This window comes from Cupressus sempervirens, chromosome 5, assembly GCF_028749045.1.
Source record: "Cupressus sempervirens isolate cs-2001-9-10 chromosome 5, ASM2874904v1, whole genome shotgun sequence".
Taxonomy (NCBI): Eukaryota; Viridiplantae; Streptophyta; class Pinopsida; order Cupressales; family Cupressaceae; genus Cupressus; species Cupressus sempervirens.
The window spans coordinates 790,771,891-790,778,434 of NC_143122.1; the positions used below are offsets into that span (position 1 = coordinate 790,771,891).

The 6,544-nt window shown below is 31.4% G+C and overlaps 1 long non-coding RNA gene across 1 annotated transcript; it reads right to left on the bottom strand.

The window, feature by feature from the left end:
- Positions 1 to 212: 212 nt before the first annotated feature.
- On the bottom strand, positions 213 to 1,421 carry LOC149558304 (uncharacterized). The gene is made up of 3 exons (XR_016365010.1): positions 927 to 1,421; positions 742 to 828; positions 213 to 645 (listed from the first exon to the last, which is right to left on the bottom strand). It is a non-coding gene; the product is annotated as an uncharacterized LOC149558304 (long non-coding RNA).
- Between the last annotated feature and the right edge of the window lie 5,123 nt (positions 1,422 to 6,544).

The window sequence follows — 6,544 nt, forward strand, 5'->3', positions numbered from 1 at the left end:
CAATCCTTGAAACCCATAACGAAAACTCTTATCAATCAAACTAAATCTCCAATCCAACCTCTAATACTTCCATTATAATTCAACATATCATAAATTCTAACTTATCTTAACAATATCATAAGTTTTAGATTTATCTTTGACAATATCATAAATTTTAGATTTATCTTGGCAATATCATAAATTTAAAATCTATGTCAGACAATAACCCCAAAGAAACAAAAGAACTATTCATTTGGAGGCAACGCTTTTATCTCCCATGTTACATAAACATTCAATTTGTGAAGTATCATATAGTACAACCATTGTTGCTCCTGATATGAAATGTTATGTTCTACAGTGGTAACGAATCCTTTGTTTTATAGCCCCAACAAATACGGAGAGACCCTTAGCCATATAAGACTCCTCTCATTCAAATACATTTCAAATGTGTCCTTCAATGGCAGGTCCAAAGAAACAAAAAAGACCAGATCATAGTCAAAGGATGCTTTTTAAATCATGATCAATCAATCAATCATTCCCCCTGCCCATTAAAGTTTCTGTGGCCCAAGGACAACACCAAATGATTCTGAGATCTTTTTCAGAGATTTGGAAAGGCACGAATCCTCTTATCATTTGGGTCGTTGGAAAAATTTAATCAATGTCCTCCTGTTAGTCAGATGATTGCAGAAAACTGCCATGAGAGTTTTCTACTTAAGAAACAAAATAAATGAAACCAAGTACTTGAATAAACAGTATTACTACCTCGTTTGAAGCAACCCAAAAGATCGATATTCATCCAAGTACTTATTTACGCCTCTGCAATTCTCTTTTCTTTTCTCCCTACTGCCTCTGCAACAAACAATCAATGTACTGAGAAAAACAAATCCATGATATCAATCTCAGAGTAGATAAAAATTTACAAACCAACTTCAAGAACATAATTTCACCGTAGCTGGAAATAGGCAAAATCTTCTTCAAGTCCCAAGATCATGAGATCCTTATATGTTTTCCCACAGCTTTCTTGAGCTCTGAACTCAGATCTGCCCGGACATAAACAAGAAGGAAAGAAAGAAAGAAATAAACAAGAAAATCTGTGGTGCAGTCTGAGCACTCAGTTCAAGAAAGCTGTGGAAAAGCATAGGAGGATTCTGTTATTACTCATTGTAACTTTCAACAATGAAAGAAAAAATAGCACTTGTTATTAAGTACTGCACGACGCCTCTCTCTGATGATCTTTTTTTTCTGCCATGTACTATATCATAGCCTGCTAATTATTTAAGCCATGACACTCAATCTTATCATACAAAATTGATTTGGCTCTGTAAACCTTCTACAAACCCAATTGCTAAAAAATGCTTAATTAGAAATGTAGTGCCCAAAGACCCTAATACCACATAGAGAGAAAGCCCACAATGAAGGTTGTATGCTTTGGCATTCATGGTGGCTTGTGGAGGCTTAAATAGAAGATTTTTGTTTACTATTGCATGATAATGTGTCTTTTAGATAACCATGGGGTGAAGTAGATTGAGAGTAAGAAGTGGTATAGAATGATAATATGTTATGTGTAGATGTCCATGGGGTGAATTTGATTGATAGTTATAAGTGCTATAGAATGATAATTGATCTTTTAAATGTTCTATTTGAGATGCCCATGGGGTGAAGTTGACTGGTAGTAATAAGTGCTGAGGAATGGGTGCCCATGGGATGAAGCTGATTGATTGTTATAAGTGATGTTGGTCATGGTGGAGTTAGCAATAATGATAATGTTGTTATGAGTGTGGGAGGGTGTGGGCCTGGCAATGTGAGAATGGTGCATGTTTGTTCACCTACTAAGATTAGTGTCTCATTCATGGTAGTTTGGATGAGATGTACGTTTTAAATTCTTTTGGTGTATAATGTTTTATAGAAATGTTTTAAGTTGGTATGGTTTTTAATAAATAGGTTATGTTGGGAAGTTAGCATAGATATATTATAGTAGGAAAGAGAGTTGTGATACTTTTTATGTTTTGGTTAATAGATTGTTTCTTTATATGAAGATTGACTTTTTAATATAGGAATTGGTATGTTTGATTATTTAAAAACATCAGACATAGTATTTGTTAAATTTAAATGAATGTTTCTTTTGTCAGAATCATCATATAGAGATTGTATAAGAGGAACTTGTAAAATATATGTTGAACTTCTATAAAATTATTATATTGATCAAGGGTGTGAATTATAGAATAATTAATTAGTCATTTTAAATTAATATAGAAATATCATGTCAAATTTATTTACATTGAGATGCATGCAATTATTATTTTTCTAAATGTATATAAAATATTTGATATTGAAAAATATTTGTTGAACTATTATAATAGTATTGTATTGGTCAAGATTGTGAACTATATATTTATGAAAAAAATGTGAATATATGTCTTGTTTTAGTTGATCAAAAAATAGCCTTACAAATATATTTATGTCAAGCTATGTAGAAACTATTTTTACGTGAATGCACATAGAAAATATTTCATATTAAAAATATCAATTTTTCACAATTCATGAAGTTAGGATGATTACTTCTAGATTCGTTACGTGTTATTTTTTGCATCAATTTTTCAGATCACACACTCCTTATGATAGTCCATCGGGTGTGAACTGAAACATTGATACAAAAACTAATACCAAAATTCTTGATATTTTATAATGCTTACACACATCCATTTCAATAGATTAAAAGTTTACTTTTTAGATGTTATAACTCACAACACTAAATCATTTATTTAAAATTTTAACCTTACAAAACTTGCTATAATTGTGTTGAACTCTAATGTAGTATGGCATAAATAATGTGCATCTCTTAGTTAAAAATATGCTCTATTACTATTGTATTTTAGTTTATCAAACTTATTAAGAGTGATTAGTAAAGATTTATACATATCTTTGGGTTTCTTGACATTTCATTTGAATTCTTGTCGATCAAATGAATATTTTAATCTATTACCATTATGTTGAAATGCTTACTAAACAAATGTCGAACCTTATAGATACATAAGTCTCAAGTCTAGTGCATATCTTAGTCACACTAACCCTTTAAAACACGTAAGACTTCTTATTAGTAAATAAAATACATGACCTTTAAACAAATAATTTTTTTATTACCATTTATAAATCTTGATAATAAAATGAAAGCTATTTTTTTAATATTTTATATAAACTACTATTCTTTTACATAAGAGCATGATGATTGATTAATGAAACAATAGTTTTCAAACAACACATCATAATTCTCAACAACCCCTTCCGCCAATTAAACAAAAACTCAAAACATAGAAGTAGGGACCAATCCATAGAACACACAAATGCGAGAGGAAAAAGGTGTAATGCCTAGAAAATATAATAATTAGAAACAACATGGTCGAGGGTGGGACCGTAACCTCAGCCACAAACAAATTCTCAGTCTCCAAATTATTAATTATAGTATTGACATATTCATATTTAATTGATTCCGTTCTCATCGACGTCGCTTTTACGTTGGCCATGCGCGGCATCGTGACCGTCCATTTCACCATTGAAAAGACAAGCGTAACCCCACACGAAAAGGGGGCCGTGGCCGTTAAGGTTGACAGCTACACAAACAAACATAGCGTCCTCTTGGCCGGTGCCATGTCCCCTTCATCTATTTAATCAAGTAAACCTAGTGCTATATTATTCTTAATGTGATAGCGAAGAGACCCTCAATGTCCACTTTCTTGCTTTGCCATCAAGGATTGTTTTTTTCTCTATAACCACTAATCCAAAGTCTTTCACATGGAGCCATGTGGATAGGGCCCACTCTACCCACATGACATGACACCCTCTCATGTAAATACCTTAAACTTTTAAACCTTAAGAATCAAGGGACTGCAACATGAGTAATGGCTCTCTTTTGGCTTATGTGCCCACAGGTATAATCAACAATTATTAGAGGTTAGATGAACCCACACATGGGGGTACTAATGTTGGACTCAAGAGTTCCATAGATGAGTTGTCAAATTTGGACATTGGTAGAGGTATGCAAGAAGGAAATAACATTACAAATATGGATTCAAATACATACTTTTTGATTTACATATAATGGATTTTATATTTTGTCTTTTGTGCTATATTTTAAAGATAATATTTAGGTTTATTTCAACATTAAGTGGTTGTGGAGTTGTCATGTTTACCAAAGTCAAACTCTTATGGGGTCATTTTGATCGCAAGTTTGTACCTTCGTTAATCCATTGTGCTCGAGGGCTTGGATATCATGATTGATATTTTTGGACGAAGTCCCTTACTTGTGAGCTTATTAGTTCATAGCGTTGGATCTCAAAAGTTTTTCATGTAGTACTAAAGGGTGTATATGGCAGTGCTACCGAATGCACTAAAACGTTTATACAAAATTTAAAGGAAAGTGAATTGGAGGTTTTATTTTGATTCAAAGTTTAATTGTTTGAAAGATGGACTTCAAATTTAGGAACAAGTTTTAATTGTTTGATTTATTTGAAGATTAGGTGTAACTAAAAAGTATTGAATTTTTAATAGTAGTTAAATGTAAAAGAAAACATAAATTACTTCTACTTTGCTATTACCATTGACCTTACCAAAAGAAACCTTGAAATCCTTATTTGTCTACTACCATCTATGTTATAGTAAAAGGTAACATCAATTAGCTTTTAATGTTGAAATGACTATTTGAACATACTTCATCTTAACTAATTATTATGATTTTTATTTCCACGTATGAGTTATCAAATTTAAAGATTGGTAAAGGTATGCAAGGGAGGAAATAACATTATAAATGTGGAGAGGAAAAAATATTATTTCTGATTTATAGGCAAGGGATTTACATTTTGTCTTTTGTGTTGGTTCTTAAAAAATATATTTGGGTTTATTTCATAGTGTGTTTGCTAAGTGGTGTTGGAGTTGTTGGGTTCGCCAAGGTCAAACTCTCATAAGGCTATTGTGGTCATAAATCTATACCTTCGTTAATCCACAATGCTTATAAGTTTGTTCATCATGATTCATGATTGGGGGTGAGGTCCCCCTATTTGTAACCTCATTAGCTCATAGCTTTGGATCTCAAAAGTGTTCCATGTAGTATTGAAGGGTGTATATGGTAGTTTTACCAACCACGTTTAAAAAATTGTAAAGAAATTTAAAGGAAAGTGGATTGGAGACTTTATTTTGATTAGAAGTTCAACTATTTAAAATAAACACTTGAATTTTGGTAACATGATTTAATTGTTTGAAGATTAGACGTAACTAAAAGGTACTTGATTTAATTGTAGCGAAATATAAAATAAAACATAAATAACATCTACCTTACTACTATCATTAACCTTATCAAAAGAAACCTTGAAATCCTTATTTCTCTACCATCCATGCTATTGGAAAAAGGTAACATCTATTAGATTTTGTTGTTGAAAAGTATTATTTGCATATACTTCATCTTAACTAAATATTATGAACTTTGTTTCCAACTTTTCCTTTAGTCTCATTGACACTCCATTTTAAATATTTTTTTCTCTTTCTATGCTTAAATGTTTTATGCATTTTCCTTAGTTTATCTAATATGCTTCATAACTGAGAGGGGGAGGGGGGAAAGGGAGGGGGGGTGGGTGGTGGTGAATCAATTATCCTTAGGTCCTTGATACACTTCTCAACTACTTAATCTTTCAATTAACAAGCCTAGTAACAAATCAAAACTTCACAATAATGACCAATCCAATCTTTGTCCTAAATTGTTAGCTTATATACTGAGTAAATTTCATTAAGTTCTTATATCGAGTTGCAATAATAAACAATAAACATGCAACACAATCATTCACACATTTTGACACAAGTATTTTAATGTGGAAACCCTATAAAGGGAAGAACCACCCAAGAGTCGACCACCCAAAATTTTCACTCTTCTGAAGTGAGTGTTCCTAGGAGCCAACCTGATTAAAGGTTACATAGACATTGATAATGTGACCCTATTAGGGGATTCACACATTTAGACCTTATCACTACTAAATTTGAGTGGCCTACTCTAAAGGGCTTACAAACATTCAAAGGAATGCCACCTTAAAAAGGTTTTACAAACGATACTATTATGTCCACTCGATTAAGAGATTTTTTGCTACAATTTTTACAGTGTAAAAGTGAAGGGTATGTGCAAGATTATGGTCAACCAAACTATGCCCTTAAGCAGTAGTGAAAAATTAATAAATTAGTGTTATGCCAACTTGATGTGTAATTTTAAAGTAGTTATGAATTTTATATCAAAAAGTTGTAAGAAAAGAATCTATAGGATATTGAATTTAGTTTCTAAACTACTAGGCCTTATTTAAAAAAATAAAATTGATTTATCAAAATTTTGGATTTTAATGCAGTAGTACAAAATTTTTAGGATAAAAATAAGAAGTATGTATATTTCTGACCACCTTAATCAAAATCAAATGACAATAGTTTTGAATAAGATTAAAGATATAAGAAGTAGAATCATGTTCAAGTTTGAAGCATATTTTTGGGTATTTATATTCTAAATAAATAATTAATTGTGAATTTTCTACTATAACAT